Source organism: Molothrus ater, chromosome 4 (genome assembly GCF_012460135.2).
Source record: "Molothrus ater isolate BHLD 08-10-18 breed brown headed cowbird chromosome 4, BPBGC_Mater_1.1, whole genome shotgun sequence".
In the NCBI taxonomy this organism is placed as follows: Eukaryota; Metazoa; Chordata; class Aves; order Passeriformes; family Icteridae; genus Molothrus; species Molothrus ater.
Genome location: NC_050481.2, coordinates 6,318,060 through 6,334,733, shown reverse-complemented (window position 1 = coordinate 6,334,733; position 16,674 = coordinate 6,318,060). Strand labels below are relative to the sequence as shown.

The 16,674-nt window shown below is 44.3% G+C and overlaps 1 long non-coding RNA gene across 1 annotated transcript; it reads right to left on the bottom strand.

The window, feature by feature from the left end:
- Positions 1 to 782: 782 nt before the first annotated feature.
- Positions 783 to 15,636, bottom strand: LOC118686116 (uncharacterized). Its single transcript, XR_004980110.2, has 2 exons — positions 15,044 to 15,636; positions 783 to 12,670 (listed from the first exon to the last, which is right to left on the bottom strand). It is a non-coding gene; the product is annotated as an uncharacterized LOC118686116 (long non-coding RNA).
- Between the last annotated feature and the right edge of the window lie 1,038 nt (positions 15,637 to 16,674).

Below are 16,674 nucleotides of genomic sequence, written 5' to 3'. Positions count from 1 at the left end.
TCCCTGTCTCTTCTGGCTCATCCTTTCCTTCCATCCAGGCAATGGAAGCAGGTGGGGTTAAAGGCAAGGATAGCAGCTGCCTCAGCTGTCTAGCACTGGTCTCTTTGTATTCATGAGTTACACACCAGCTCAGTCAAGGGAAAGTTCCAAGTAAGTATCATTAAATATTAAAAGGACAATGGGAAAGCCTGACTGAACCACTCAGATGTCTCCAGCTGGATGTCTCGGAATTGCTGCTTTGCAGGTGAACCTGTTTGTATGAGAAATACATCCTCAGGCTCTCCAGTTTTGAATTCTCTCAAAATGTGTTAATTGTTGAGGATTGCAATATTTCTTGAAAAGTTTATGTGAAAGGTTTGGATTTGTTTTTTTTCTGCACTTACAGAAATGTCATAATCTGTCCTGAAGCAAATCAGCTTCCTGGGAGCTTTACAGTTGTTCAGGTTAGTTTCATGTTAGTTCTGTGGAATATTGCCATCAGATTAATAGACCAACAATACTGAAACAAGGCATTTGAATATGGCATGTGAAAACAAAACATTTTATATATTGAAATAAAATTCTATGCATGTAATTTTATTTAATAGAACATTATTTTGATTTTAGGTAAAGGTGTCCAATAGGGTGAAGCAAAGGCTTGAAAGTGTTTTTATTTTACTGTTTGCTTATGGTGTGGTTGGTATAAATGGCTTTTGTTGGTTTATTAACAAGGGTGGGAAGAGGCAAAGTACTGGGAGATTAATTTAAATTCAGCTCAGGAGAATTAGACACAGGAGAGCAACTTCAAGGTGTCTGGCACACATTAGCATTTTATTTGATTGTAACAGAAATTTTGCATGTGTATTCATAAAACACATTTGTTGGGTTTCCTTTTAAGTTTCACAGTTTGTTCTTGTTAAAACCTGTGGTAGGTCAGAATTAGTGCTGGCAATTTCCTTTGCTAAGGACCTCAAATATACTCTTTCTAAATCCAGGTAGAGACCTTTTTAAAAAGGGGCTTGAGGCTCTTCTGAGCAGCATTAAGACAGCACACAGATGACCCAAGAAATGACACTTCAAATTCTCTATCTTCATTTGTATGAAGAACTGCAATAAAATGTATTTAGTGTTCATAGCCAAAACATGACATATTTAAATGGAGGTAGTCCTTGCACATCCATCTCAGTGCTATAGTGAGATTAAAAAAAAAAAAAAAAAAAGTGTGATTAGAGGAATGTAGCAGAACCAGAATCAGATGTTTTAAAAACCATTTAGTATCACTCTGGGTTTTCTGGTCAGTCTTCCTCCATTTTGACAGAGAGGAAGGAACATGATGATCCCTTTTCTTTAAGTAGGATTTCAGAGTTTATAAGCTGGTTGCTTGCTTTCTGTATTTGATGGTGTCCAACAGGGTGGTAGAAGGATTTGTCAGTGATCTTGGCATGAACTTCAGGGATTTGTGCATCAGGGACATCTCTGTGTAAAGCATTTGTGTTCTCAGACAGCTTGAAGGCATTTTCATGCTACAGAGTTATGTGACTGGAGATCTTCTAGCCACTTAGGTCAGTTCATCATCATCTGTAGAGAAGTCTCAAGCTTTGATTTCTCAAGTATTTTCCGAAAATCTTGGAAAAAAGAAAAAATCTTGGACGGTAGCAGTATAGGAGCAAGCTCTGAGGATTTCTCCCTGGTGATGGACACAGGGCTGTATTTTGCATCCCATGCTCCTGAGCCCCAGTGAGTGTTCATTCGTGTCCCACAAAGGCCCCCAGACTCAGAGCAAAGCAGGGACTAAAGGCATCAAAGGCCTTTTTGTCAGAATAAGGACAATGCTATAAACCAACCTTGTGTTAACCTACCGAAGAACAGAGGACAAGAATTCTGAATGCCAAAATATAGAGAGATGTGTGAAAGGGAAAACTTTTACAAAAGTAGGCAGGCTGAATAAAACTATTTATCTTTAAGCCACACAAGTCATGGTAATTAAATTAGGTCAGGCTGGCTGTAAAGCTACAAAAAGCAGGCTGTAACTAATTTAGAGAGAAGTCCTGAAAAGAAAACAGATTGACAGCCCCCTATTATTTTTTATCTAATCAAGACAACAAAATGTAAGAAAGAGAAAAAGAAAAAAAAAAAGGAAAATAGAAAGGAATCTCATGTTGATTTATTAAGATTTTCTCTCAAACCATTAGGATAAACAAAAGCACATAGTCGCATCTTTGATGTGTGAAGGTTTGCACATTGTTCTTAGTGCTAACTGAGGGTTACATGCATATTTTACCCTTGAGAAAAACAAAATAATTGAAGACCTTAAAGTTCAGAAAGTGGTGGAAACCCCAACAAAGAATAACACAATCAGATCTTTATCAGTACAGTATCATTGCGCTAATTCTTTCTGAGCATCCATATCATCTGCTGCTATATGAAGAGAAATCCTAAATATCTGTGAAAAGAGACAAATAGACTTTTATTTAAAACCATGTCTGCATAAATCCCTCCTGCCAGTTTGTATAAACATCCTGTTTTGAAAATGGTTACAATTATTTGCTTTGAATTTGAAAGTGACAGGTTGCATAGGGTATGGGAAATAACATTTTTGAACTTTAAGAAGGGAAGGATCAGGACTTTATTTGTAGTGTGGATCCAGTCTCATTAAACAAGGTTTAAAATAATATTTTGGTTGATTTCTAAAATAGTTTTCATTCTCCAAGTGGTTTGAAAAATTAGCATTCTAAGGCTGTCTGGAGGGTGCAGAGGAGTGTGTGAACAAAAAGGGGGAAGGGCACACACAAAGAGCCCAGCTTGGTTTGTGTTGGTGTTTAATAGCAAACAACCCTTTCCCACCCTGCTTCTCTTTTATGCTTCTTTTAGTTCTGAGTAACTTCCAAAGAATTTCCAGCAGCAGATGATGCTCAGCCACTACATTCATCTGAAATAAGAGACGAACTTTGCCCCGTGAAGAAAATATTTGAGGTTCCAACACAATTAAGGGTTGCAAATTCTCTGTGAAAATGGAAATTCCTTCCCATTTCTCCAACAGGTCCCCGAGGGTGAAGTTTTGACCCTGGTGAAGTCAAGGGAACCTTCACTCTCTTTCATTAAGACAAGAGCCATCCCTCATCACATCTTACACTTGCAACTGTGAAATGTGGAAAGGAAAGGAGAAACTGTTTCCTTGGGTATTGCCATGAGGTAACACCTTTTCCAGACAACGAGTCAGTCTTTGAGAGATGATCAGAAAAGAGACACAAAAATGCAGGAAGTCAGAAATGGGGAGCAGGCAGGGAAGCAGCAACACTGAGCATTTTCAGAGCTGAACTGGCACCACTCAGCAGGTTTGTTTTTGTTTGAGAGAAAATGGAGCTCTTGCTCTTTGACTTGAAGAACACTCAAAGCTCCTCATCAATTGAAAGTCAGAATTGAACAAAAAGTTGCAAAACTAATTAACAAAACTTTGGAGCATTGGCCCAGAATTTGGCCCAAACACAAGATCCCTTATTTGAAATCTTACTTAAGTAACCTTTTTGTGTGCCTGATGTTTAAGGGACATGGTCCAGCTTGGAATATATCTGAGAAGGGCTGAAGGACAGCTGCCAGGTCCACTGTCTGCTAAAAATCAATAGCCAGAGCATAATATTGAATCAGACTTTTAAAGATAAACCACACAACCAGGTCTGAACTCCCAGGATTCCAGTAGAGCAGTTTATTGCTCTGTGCACTGTTCACGTGCAGGCAGTATGAAGCAAGGGATTGCGGTAAACCTGCTGAGTTTTGACAGATTTGCTTTTACTTCGTTTTTATTGTATAAAGGTAAAAGGAGGGATGCCAGCCTATTATAGACACAAGATCTACAGGATTTGAACCATAATATCTCATGTTTTACTGTATTTCTTTAAAAACATCCCTCCTATTTAACCAGAAGCTGTTGTTTCAATTCTATTTTTTTTTCTATCTTTGGCTAAAGATAAATTGAAGGTGGCACAGAGCAGTGGAAGAGCAACAGCCTTTAGAAGCCCTCTCCAAAAGCTGAGTTTGTGAAATACTTTCCAAACATCTGCAGGAACAGTGCTACATCAACCTTCCAGCGGCCTGGTTGAAAAGACTGTCCTTTAATCTAAACCATACTCCCTGGGATTTCTTAATGTAGTTAATTCTTCTTTTTTTATTTTTTCTAATATGGTGCCAGTGAGAAACTGCCTAGTGGTCTTCACCTCTGAGTCCTTTGCACTAATTCTTAGTCCTGGCATATTGCTGTACATTTTCATTGCACGGGGATCTCCTCAAACAAAGGAAAATTATGAAACTGTCAGATCAGATTTCATATATTGCTCTTGGCATTGCACTCACTAGACCTGGTACACAGTGAGTTTTGAAAGCCTCTGATCTTTTATAACCATTTCCAGTCTTAAACATATATTTCAAAGTTCCTCATCTGCAGTCACTGGGAATATAAGTATGAAAGCTGAGGTAATTTGGGTATTTTCTTTCTGTGAAGACATAGAGAGTGATCCATTGCAGCCATAAATAATTTCCTATGTTTCATTATTCTTTCTGTTATACTTCTGATTGTTTTATTAAGATTCTGAATTTATTTCTTTCACTTTTGGGATTTTTTTCCTCTTTCCTGCTAGGGATATATGTAGCTTTAGAACTTCAAATCAAGGTGCTTAGCTGTGCCGGTGGGAATGCACACTGACAGCACGCTCAGAGTGGTGAGCTCTGCTGGGTCTGACGTACCACAGGACAGACACATCAAGGACACCAAGTCCTTTCTCTCCTGCCCAGCTGCTGTGTCAGTCTGGAAGCCTCATGGTGCTAATGCATTAGCACCTCAGATATCAACCAGCCTAGGGGCTGGGAGGAGTGGGATTCTTCTTCACTGTGGTGTTCCTTCTCACTTCAGAGAAATCAACCAAACTGAAGATGTGCTGACCTTTTGAGACTGAACTAGAAGATCCCTTGACACAAAATCCTGTAAGTGTATTTATACAGGGAGTCCCTTGGCCAATTCAAAGGGCCAGACAGGATTCCTAGAGCCATGTCAGCTACAATCTAAATGAAGTGACAGTGCTGACTGTGCCAGAGAACGAGAACAGACAGCAGTTCTGTGTCACTTGTGGCCCTGTAACTCAGCAGTTGCTTCAGAGACCAATCACACACAGCTTCCTTGGGAAAGAGGAGTCAGTTTGCTGAAACAGCTGGTGGAGATGACAGGTTATTCAGGTATCTTTTTTGAATGCCAACAAAACAAAGGCATACTATCTTTAATGCTTGTGTTATAAACAACTTGCATCCATTTCCAAGTACCCTCCACCTTTCCTTCACCCATATGAACACTTTAAACAGAGAGCTACTTTGGAAATCTCTCAAAAACTTCTGATTGCACTTTTCTAATCTGTTCAATTCATAGCCAAGTCACAGTAGAATATCTGTGTACCTTTGTTACAAATACACCAGACTTATGTTTGATTTATGCTGCCACTGTTTCCAAACCCATTCCACCCATTCCTTAGTAGCCTTTCCATCCTGACTAGGAGATGAGTAACTTTCTTAGAAGGATTATTTTTATCCTTTCTGTTTTTCAGTTCCTTTCCATTTTTCTTGGCCATCTAGTTGACTGCACAGCCTACTACTCAGTTCCCTCTGCTTTCCAGAGCTCAGATGCAAGTCCTGCCTTGTCTGCATAACAAGAGTTGTCTCCTACCCCAGTGCTTCTTTCAACTGATCCTGTTACCAGCTCAGAGCCTGGTATTTTTCAGTTTCAGGTGGAATATTCAGGTGACATACTGTATTTCAGTGCAGCTACTTTCACTGGTGTTTAGAACGCCGTACACAGTCCTGAAATGGTGAGTAGAGTTTCCTTCACTTACTGTCTTCATCGTGATGAGCTTTCCTACCTCTGTTCACTGTTTTGTTTGTTTTAAATCAGATGGCTGTTTCTTCTCTCCACACTGAAATACCATTGGTGTATTGGTGTTAAGTCTTGTACATTCAAGATTTTCTCCAGCCCAATGTTATACCAACTGTATGGCTGCGTTCACTTGGGACATTATATATTGGGAATAAATCAGGGAATAAATCCTCATGGGTTCTCTTGAGCAGAGACTCTGATAGTCTCTTTCTTGTTTTAGAAAAATCCCAGATTTAGCTAAACTGTTTTTCCTCACTGGAAAGATATGTGTAATGTCTCTGAGGAAAGGACACGGAAACATTTTTCCATAATAAGGTTTGTGGATAATACTGCATATGCTGATTTTAACAACAAGCATAGAGAGGCCATTGCCTGAGAAACTCTGCAACTCATTAGCTAGTTTTATCTTTCCTTCAAAGAAGGAAAAGCAAAAATCTGACTGATATACCCATCCAATGCTCTCTGAAAAAAAACAGCTCTGCAGCCAGACCATTCCTTCCCTCACAACAAAGCCAAACAAAGAGAAGTCACGCATTAAATTTTTTCAAAGAAGAAAGCCTGTAATTTAAGTAAGAAATGTTTTAGGTCTAGAAAATTGAATACTTTCTGCTTTTGGAAGGAACAAATCAGAACACCAAAGAAAGGACAGTGCACAGAAATATGGCAAGTTTATCAGTGAGTATAGTGTGGATGAAAGTAGTCATTAATTAATGAAAAGCAAGGGTTTTAGGGGAGGATTCAGGTGTTTAACAGTACCCCAAGCTTTGCTGTAAGTGTTGTAAGCAAAAAATTTGTGTGGTTTGCTCAGAGTGGTTCACCTGGTGACCAAGCACATCAGGGAAGCTGCTGCACAGCACCAAGGTCAGGATGGAGATTATTGCAGCCCTTCACTTCATCCCCAGGTCAGGCCCTCCTCGATCCATGAGCTGCCATTTGCTTTCCTCCTACTCTCTTGAGATGGTCTGAAAAGAGCCTGTTGTGCTTCAAATCCTTCAGCAGGGCTGGAGCTTTGATCTCCTGACACTGAGCAAAGCAGGGCAGCCCAGAGCACTGAGGCATGGCTGTGGGATGGCGTGGGCAGCACTGGGGTCTGAGACTCCACCTCTTACTGTCAGGACTTGTGTCGTGGTATTGGCTGGTAAAGGCAGAACTTAACTCACAGGGAAATGAGATTCTCACAAAATAATCAGTGACCTGAATTATATTTCCTTTTTAAACATCTTTTGGAAGTGCTCTACCACAGTTTAGGAAAAGGAGAAGGGAAAGTTACCTGGAAGAAAAGCTGAGCAACAAGGCACAGGGGAACACGTGGCCAGCACAGCTTGCACTTGAGCTGTTTGCAGCTGGAGCATGGACATAGATTCCAGTGTCCTGGCAGTGTCTTGCTTGACCTTGGGATTCTCATATCGAATTCTCTCAAGTGGACAGTGAAAGGAAAAAAGCTTTTGTTTAAGTAAAATTCTGCTTTGCTTTGCTTTGCTTTAGTGTTTTAAGACATTTTATCACTAGAGGTGGTCTTTATTATGCTCCTCAAGCTGTAACTCTTGGGATCACCTCATTCCTTGTACCTCTTCCTCTGAGCAGGAATGCTGGAGCAGAGCACAGCTCAGCACTACATGCTCCATTAAAGGAGCTTATATAGCATCCTATCGGCCTAGAGGTCCAGTGGGAACCTTTGGCAGACACAAAAATACTTTGGAAAACTGTGGGAATGCTGATGACCTGACAGTGATTTATACTATTGCATTAGAAAAAGAAATAGTATGGTGGGACCTGTCAGGATGGATAAAGCAAGGATTTGCCAGTAATGCACTGTGCTGTGCAGCTTTCCAAACCACTAACTTGCTGGTTAGCCCGGGCCTCTCTTTCATCCAAACCCTCATAAAAATTTATTGCAGATGGGTACTAAGAACCTTCAGGAAAATCCTTTGCTGTGGATTTCAACAGCATCTCTGCCTTATGATGGTCCCACAGTAACTTTTCCCCCTCCCCCAGCACCTGAGCAGTTCATGTGCAGCACCCTGCTCGTGCCTAGGCAGATGTTTGTCATCATCTGTCATCACAGAGCTGGGAGGCAGAGACTGACAGGGTAATTTAGTATGGGATAGCATGGAAAACAAACATGGAAAAACATGACAAGCATGCACAAGTGTTTTGAAAACTGATTGGCATCCCATAATGAATAGCATGAGAATAAATTTTTTTGGTAAAAAATATTGAAAAGTATAAAATATTCTAGTTTAAAAACAAGCAGTAAGAACAAGTGCAAGAGTTAACCAAGTATCTTATTCAGTTATACATGTCCTGAATCAAGATTCAATGTGCAGAGACACATTACTATGACTTTAATATTATAACAATTTTCATCCATGAAAAGATTTTAGATACAAAGAGATAATCTCTTATCTCATAAGAGAATGCTTTTTGTGGTGTTATTAAGGTATAAATGAAATAAGTTTTGCCTGGCCTGTGAAGGGTGTTTTGTGCCTTGCTGGTGACAGTAAGTTAAAGCCCAAGATAACCACTTCAGACTGGCTGCATACTTCAGTATTTTCCCCCTTCACAGTTGTTAAAACTTTATAGAGCCTCAAAACTTATCCAGATGGACAGTAACTGTGACTGCCACTTACGAAACCAGTATAATCTAGCACAATACACCAAGCAGGGTAAATGGGAAGGAAAACAAGTTCTGAATAGAGGACCTCCTTGGAACATTGAATCAGCCATCAGACACACCAATTCTGTTTAGACAGGCCTGTTATGCACACCCAGATGTTCTGCAAAACAAAGCACACCCCCATCCTTTCACCACTGCAGCTCCAAAACACTTCTGCCCAAGGGTGGTCTTCACCCTGCTTGGGGCAGTGCCTACATCTTTATTCACAAACTGAAACATTGGTTTTCAGAATGTTTTGGCAAAGCTGAGACACATAAACCATGTTCTTCCTCTCAAGGAATATCATATCTTGGCAGTTTTGTTTGGGTCTCACTTTTTCAAATATAGAAAAATATGAACAAATAGCACACAGTGGTGGCACACTTATCACCAGTAGATTGCCCTGCACAATGCTGCTTGTGTGACACCAGGATAAAGCACATCACTGTAGCAGAGAACCTGCTCAAGAGAAAACTATTATTATTTGAAGTTGTTCACTTGTGGGTTAATGTCTGCTAAACACAATGGAAAGCAATATGTAGTGACTTTCTGGATTTTTGTGCTGTACATATTTTTTGCATACAGTATGCATGTATCCTAACAGGGTGATTAGATAATGAAGCCATGATGTAAGATAAAAAACCCCAAATCCTGGCAGATTTATAGCAACTAAATCTATGCATTCATTCCTCACTCCCCCTGGCATGGGTGCCTGATTTAACTGAAGCTAATTCCAGCACTGATTCCTACTTATGCACATGTTGGCAGAGGCAGATCTCAGTGCAGTGGACATTCTCAATCACTTCTTTATTTGTCACATTTCACAAATTTCCAAACAGTAAAAAAAAATGGTTGGGAAATGGCGATTTGAATTTGTGGTATTTCACCCCCTGTCCTGCCTTCCTCTCTCTCATTTCAGCTCCTGGCAGTCGAATTCCCCGTTCCACTGGTGCAGCTGCTCAGTTACACGCCTGCTGCTCATGGTGAATGTGCTTGGAAAATGCATCATGCCTCCTACCACGTGGGAGAAGTGATGTGTTTTAGTTTGCTGTCTTGCAGAAAACATTGTTTGCCATATGTCTCAACACAGCCTGCTTCCCTTTTTCAAGAAATTGGCCAAGAAATTTAATTTGTGTTTTGGTCTTTTTGCATCTTGACTAGAGATTGGCATGTGAATTATTTAATTAAGCTGTGAATATTGCTGGGTATTGCTAAGTTACACAAATACTGTGTCATTTAGCTATTTATGACTAACAAAACTAACAGTACAAAAAAAAACAATTAAAAGCTTAATAATCTTGGAGTCTTTTGACCAGCTGTTATATATCCATACAACACCATTCTGTTGAATAAGGGAGCTATTGCTGAGGCTTTTGACACAGAAAAAAAAACCCAAAAGACGGAAAAAAAGAAAAAAAAAATTGTGATATTTTTCTTTGGTTTTCTTCATGTCCAAAAGAAAGCTGCAGCCTTTGGCATTTCAGCTGGGCTCCATTCTGTGCCCGGGGTGATGGAGCCACTGGCAGCTGCTCACACAGAAATGTGCTGAACAAGAACCACACCATAAACAAAAGCACGCTGGGCCTTCCGTGGGCAAAGCACAAGAGCAGAATATTAACCACAGATCCTGCCTAGGTAGAAATTCCTTTTGCTTGGTCATAGCACATAACAAGGTTTCCTGCCTCTCTTTCTGGCAGGTGTGGTGCCACAGCCTCCCAGGAACCTTACTTCATTCTGCTTCTTCATGAGCTGATCTTTGGAGGAGCAGCTATTTACTGATTCATTGCTGGCTTGCACCTTCAGCACATGATTTTCTCTCACAAGGGTCCAGGAAACTCACTGCACCTCAAACCACAAGCACTGGCAAGAATGCTCATGCAGCCATTGTGGGATTTCCTCATTGTGCTGCAGAAATTATTTAAAAATGGAATAATCCCTTCAAGTGGCTTCAGCAGTAATGAGGGATTTGGGTACCATAGAAAAAACACAGTGTCATTAAACAATGCTGTTTTAAACATCAGTACATGCAAAAAATGATAGAAGTGATTTAAATGTCTGTCTCTTGTTTATGCCTTGGACTGTATGTACTTCACACCTCTTCATTTTGCAGGCTTACATCTTTGAATAGGAGGAGACCACCATGTATAGGCTAAATGGTAAAATGCATTTCCTTCCCCATTCCTTCTGTCCAAACTCTTGGCATCGTGGAAATGTTCAAACACTCCCTTAGTGAATTATGGCTGTAAGAGAAAGAGACTTTATGACTTGGCTCCTCCCTGTAGTTTGTGTCCTAATTTTTCAAGTCTTGATTTAAGTTTGACTGGTTTTTTATCCAGAAATGCCTCATTTAAGGTCAGCTACCTTCTAAATTTACCCTGTTGCCAAAATAACCCAAAGATGGCTTTCTTAGATAGACATCAGCAATTAAGAGATCAATTTTAAAATTCTTGTTTTTCCTTGTTATTCTTTTCAGTAAATTTTCTTCTTGAATCCAAAAGTAGCAAGAGGTGAAGAACGGTTGGAAGTGTTGCGTTAATCAAGCCTGCTCAAGGTAATGAGGAGACCCTGCTATTTGTAACACCATTAAAAGGAAACAGCAGAAAAGCCTTGCTTGACACAGAGTATAGGCACAGACCAGTGAAAATAACAAATTTGTATATGCAGGTACTGTTGTGTAACAAGATTCTGAGTAAGTCAAGGACGAAGCTGAAATCATAATTGGTGTCAGTTTTCCAGATGAAGGAGAAGGATTCAGGATTAATGAAAAGATTGGTTAGTTAAACCAATCTACAAATTGGTTTAACTAACAATTACTCAAATTACTCAACTACAATTACTCAAACTACAAAGATAAAAAATTAGGACAGAGAGGAGAGGTTTTCAGGAACCACAGCTACTCAGAAAGCTTCCTGTCCTTTCACAGACTCTTCCTTTCAGGCCCATTTGGACAAACATCAGTCAGTCTCCTTTAGTCTGTTTTGGTGGTGTTCTGTGGGCTTCCAGTTTATTTCTGCATAATCTGAAATGTCTGTATTTGCATCCCAAGCTGCCCAAAATGTTCTTTAATTATTTCCCAGGAGCTTTCCTTTGTTCTTTGAGGGGGCAGCACTGCATTGCTACACCCAAGGTCATGTCAGCATTCCCTAGAGATGTCTAATCTCACAGGATACTGTAACACATGGGATTTAATTGCAGAGAGCTACAGTTTGTTTCACAAGGCTTCAGAACAGATGCCAGTTATTTAAGGTGCTTACACTGAAATAACTTGTTGCTTTTTCTTTCTTTTTTTTTTTTTTTTCCCTTGGTAATGTCTTTTTGTCTCTCACTTTAATCCTCCTGTGACTTTGAGAAAAGTATTTTCATATTTGTGAGGCCTCTGGAAATTTTCAGAGCATTCAGATTATGTTCTGATAAAACTCTGACTTCATGAGTACAGATGTATGAAAAACCTTACTGAGATTTATTATCTCATTTTAAAATTGTCAGTAGTATCTTCTGCATTTGTTCAGTCCAAAGGGATTTTAAAAAATCTCATCAGAGCAGCTGTGGGTGAGAAAAGTTCATTCCTTATCAGTCATCCAAACTTGCTAAGTTGGTTTTATGAAAGCAGTGAAATGAATGCAGAAACTAAATCCAGCTTGATAACACTAAGCCAAAAGCATAACAGGAAAAAGAGCAGTGTTGCTACTTTAGTTTTCCTCATCTGTAACTGAAATGGAAGGGAATGGTCTGGATGGAAGGTGTGTCAGCAGGGCAGGCAGACCCACAGCACTGAAAATAAAAGGTCAGACACAAAACTCTTTCTTCCAAACTGGAATGCAGGCAATTGTCAACCAGTCCCCATGCACATGAGGGGGGAAAAAAAACCCATGAGGATTTATTCCAAATGTGATGGTGAGGGGCCTGATGCTAATCCTGGCACAAACGCTGCTCCCCATCAGCCTGGTGCCAGCTCAGAGCCTCTGGCCGTGCTGGGGCTGCTCTGTGTCACTGTCCCGTGGAGCTGGAGCAGCTTCTGCCCTGTCAGAGCACACTGATCCCCTGGATCTGGACTGCTGTTCAAGCAGCTCTACAGCTCCTCGCTAGCAGCCTCAGGGATATTTCAGCAGGATCAACTCCTTTACCTACAGGGCCATAAAAAGAGAAGAGTTACCAAGGGGCTGTGGAGGGTTAGGGCAGAGGTGATGAGGTGCCTCCATGGGGCCTCTGCAGGGTGCCTGACACCAGAGGTCTCATAAAGGCACCGTCTGCGGCACCTTCAGCACCCTGTGCTCAGCCAAGGCTCCCAGTCCCCAGCTGGAGGCACGTGGAAATCCACTGCTGCCACACCTGAGGCTGTCAGGGATTTTGGCTGTTACCCTCAGTCACATTTACCCTATTCATGGTAGCCCACTCTTAGGAAGGACAAGTTCTGCCAGCAGGCTTGGTTCCAGGCTGTGCTGTAACAACCCACAGTGCCCAGGAGACGTCTCACCAGTGGGAGGGCACGGACAAATTCCTCACAGCCACCTTTTGTAACAGGTGGATGTACTGGCCTCCCTTCTTGCCAAAGGGTTCTTAGGAACTTGGCTTCCAGCCTGCTGGGGTTTGTGCTGCCCAAACCACGCAGCACCAAGCTCCTGGGCTGTTGTTTCACCATCACCCCAGCCCCGCTCCAGGCTCTGCTCACAGCTCCCCCTTTGGCACCTCCTCGGGGAGGAGGATCCGGCAGCAGCGGCACTGCTCCCCACGAGGAAACAGCAGGAGGAGATGGGCAAACACCATTCTGTCTCTGCTTCCTAGACTTAGAAAATGTTTCTGCATTAAAGCATATTTCAGTAATTCTGGAGGTCAAATAGAAAATACTGAGTTTGCTCTGTTCAAATCAGTAATATGTAAAAAGAAATATATTTAGAAGAATTATTAAATACTCCAGAAGACAATTGGACATATAAGCTGCAATTTCTCTGTAGATTTTTAAGTAAAAAATCTGTTAAAGGAAATCCTGTTAGATCTTCCCTTCTGCTTTAGCAGTTAGAGGAATATTTATATAAAAATAATGATTTGTAAATCAGGCACTGGGTTTGAGGGGCTAAGAACAGGATGTAGTGCTGGGTTTGGGGGCCTCAGAATTGAGACCTAACCAGGCAGTTTTGGGCTTTCCCAGACCCACATCACTGCTATGTTTCAGGGGCTCAGAACCAGACCCACTTGATCCATTTTTGGGCTCCCAAAGACAGACCAAAGGCTGTATTTAGGGGTCTCAAAATTCAGGTTCAGCGCTTAAAACCAGAGACTAAATCCTGCATTTTGGACACTGAAACCAGGGTTATGTGGCTGGATTTGGAGCTCAGGAAGAGTGACTAAGCCCTGTGCTTTTTCAGGGCTTAAGTCAGAGACCAAATGTATATCTGAGGGCCTCAAAAACAGAGACCAAGTCCTGTGTTTTGGGACCTTGAAACCACTCAACCGGGCTTGAGGGTCACTCAGCCAGGAGACCAAGTCCTGTATTTTGGGGGTGTGCCTTGGGCACAGACCGGTGCCGGGCTCACCCGGCCCCGCCGACAGCGCCCTCCTCGGGCCGGAGCCCGCCCGGCGCAGAGCCAAGGTCCCGGCGGGACAAGGGCGGGGCTGGCGCAGGTGCTCGGGCGGGGCCGGGGCGGGGCCGGGCAGGTGCGCGGGGCGGGGCCGAGGTGATTTAAACCCCGGAAGTGCCGCCCGCCGCCATTTGCTCCTTCAGTGGGCGGTGGTGGCGGCCGCGGCCGGTCGGGGCTCCCCGGCAGGGCCCAGGTGAGATCTCCCCGTCCTAGCCCTCACCCCGCTCCCTCTCCGCTCCTGAACACCCCTGCTGTCCTGTCCTGGCCCCCCGACACACCCTGACCCCCCCTCTACCCCTTCTTCCTCCCCCTCCCACGCCCTACCCGGCTCCCTCTCCCCTTCTGAATCTCCTTCCCTCCCTCCACTGCTCCCTTCCGTCCTCTCCCTGCACACCCCGACCCTCCACCCCACCCCTCCTTCCTCCTCCTCCTTACCCCGCTCCCTCTCCCCTCCTGACCCCCCCTTCCCTCCTCTTGCCCATCCTATGCACCCCGACCCGCACCCCCCCGTTCCCCTCTCCCCTACAAACCCTAACCCCGCTTCTGTTCCTCTTTCGCATTCTCCTTCCATCTTCTCTGCCCCCCCGACCTCCGCTCTTGCTGCCCTCTGCCTCCCTCTTGTCTCTCTGTCCCTCTGTCCCTTTCCCCCTCCCTGTGTCCCCGCAGCCGCGGGGTTTGGGGCGCCGCACAATAAAGCCCCGAGGGCCGGAGCCGGCGCCCCTGTCTTGGTTCAAAAGGGTCGGGGCCCGCTCTGGGGGTCCACCCCTGCAGATGCCAACACGGCCCCACACTGCCCGCCCTGGGCTGTCCCTGCATCACACCGGGGTCAGGGTGGGCCCTCCTCAGGACGGGTCCCGGGCCCGGGGGGTCCCGATGGGCCCCCTCGTTAGGAGGGGTCCGGGGGAGGGTGGAGACCCTGACCTGAGCGTGGGATGTCCACTCGTGTCCTGCTGTCCTGGCTGGAGGTTAAGGACACCCAAGGCCACAAGCAGAGTCTCTGCGCACTGAGCTTCCTGTTCAATTCATCCCAAACTAACTCAAGGAAAGATTTAAAGGAAAATAAACTGAATTATAAAATAAATTAAAAAATACTCCCGATCCCAGCTTGTGGCATTTGTGTTCACTTGTACAAAGCCATGTGGGAAAGGTAAGTTTTAGGTGGTTTTGGCAGCTGGGGGATTCCCTGTGGAGCTGAGAAGGCAGCAAAGGATGGCAGAGCATTGTCTCCACCAAGGGTGAGTTTTGCACAGGAATGATGCTTCCCGGGGGGGGGTCAGGAAATCCCATTTTCCTTTAGAAAGGAAAACACCAATCCCTGTGGCTCTGTTCTCTCCCTGTCCCACATCTCCCAGCATCACCCCACAGTGGCATCCTGGATCCCAAACCATCCTCCCAGCCCTTCCCTTCCCTCTCTGGTCCTGCCCAGCGTTTTGGCTGCAGGCTGGGAGAGGGGAGGCCACTGAAAACCTCTGGAACTGAGGCCCCATCCCCATGCCCCTCATCCCAGGGCCAGCAGAGCCCCGGGATCACCTCCCTTAGCTCGGTGTAAGGCCTGTGCAGCGGCCAAGAGCGGCAGCAGGGCCACGGCTGCCCTCATGCTGGAGCTGGCTCTCCTCCTCCTGCCGGGAAGCGGCACCAGGAGTCCCATGCCAGGGTTTTTATGGAGGCAGGGTCAGCAGCTGGGAGAATGATGAACCTCAGAGGGCTTCAAGCGTCCTTGGCCTGCCCCCTGGGGCCTGGCTGCCAGGGCCTCAGAGATCCAGACTCTGAATCCTTAACTTGGACAAACAGGGATGGGTGGCCCTGAAACCTCGGGGTCTGTGAGGGATGCTGGGAGGAACACCGGCGACAAGAGGAGGAAAAGCACTCCGTGCACCCCATGAGTGGAAAGCCCTGTGTGCTTAGGATACTATCTCATCCTGAGGAAGGAGACACACTTTTTTTGGGATGTCAGCACCCCAAACCCACTGGTGCTGCTGGGAAATGCTGGTTGTTATCCTTGGAAGCTCAGCTCCAGACTGCACCTCGGGTTTCATTCCTGCCACTGCTGGGTTGGGGTCTCTGCTGTGCAGCCCCATCCCAGACTTTTGCTGGGAGTGTTGTAGAGCTCTGCGGGGTCTCCCTACAGTGCAGCTTTCCCTTTGTCCCTAGAAAAACGACAATTCAGCATCTTATCATACCCTAGGGTCCTAAGAGACTCTATGGGAAGAGGAGAAGATCCAGCTGAAGTGATCCTCACTAGTCCTGCCTGGGCAATTGGTGAGAGGGAACGATGGAGATCCAGCTGCTGCAGTGAGACCCCTGGCCCCCAAATCCACCCAGCCTCCCCACGCACCCTGCACTCCCCCTGAGGCCAGATGTTCCCTCTGAGCCCACACCCCTGGGACGAAGACAGAGCTGGTTTTTATGGAAGATCCCGGGTTTTTCTCCCAGGGATCTGCACTGACAGTGAGCTGCAGCTCGGGACTAAATCCTTCCGATGCAGGAGATAACCACGACCTGTTCTTGATGGATTATGTGTGAAAGATGAAAATAAATAATTACGGACTCTT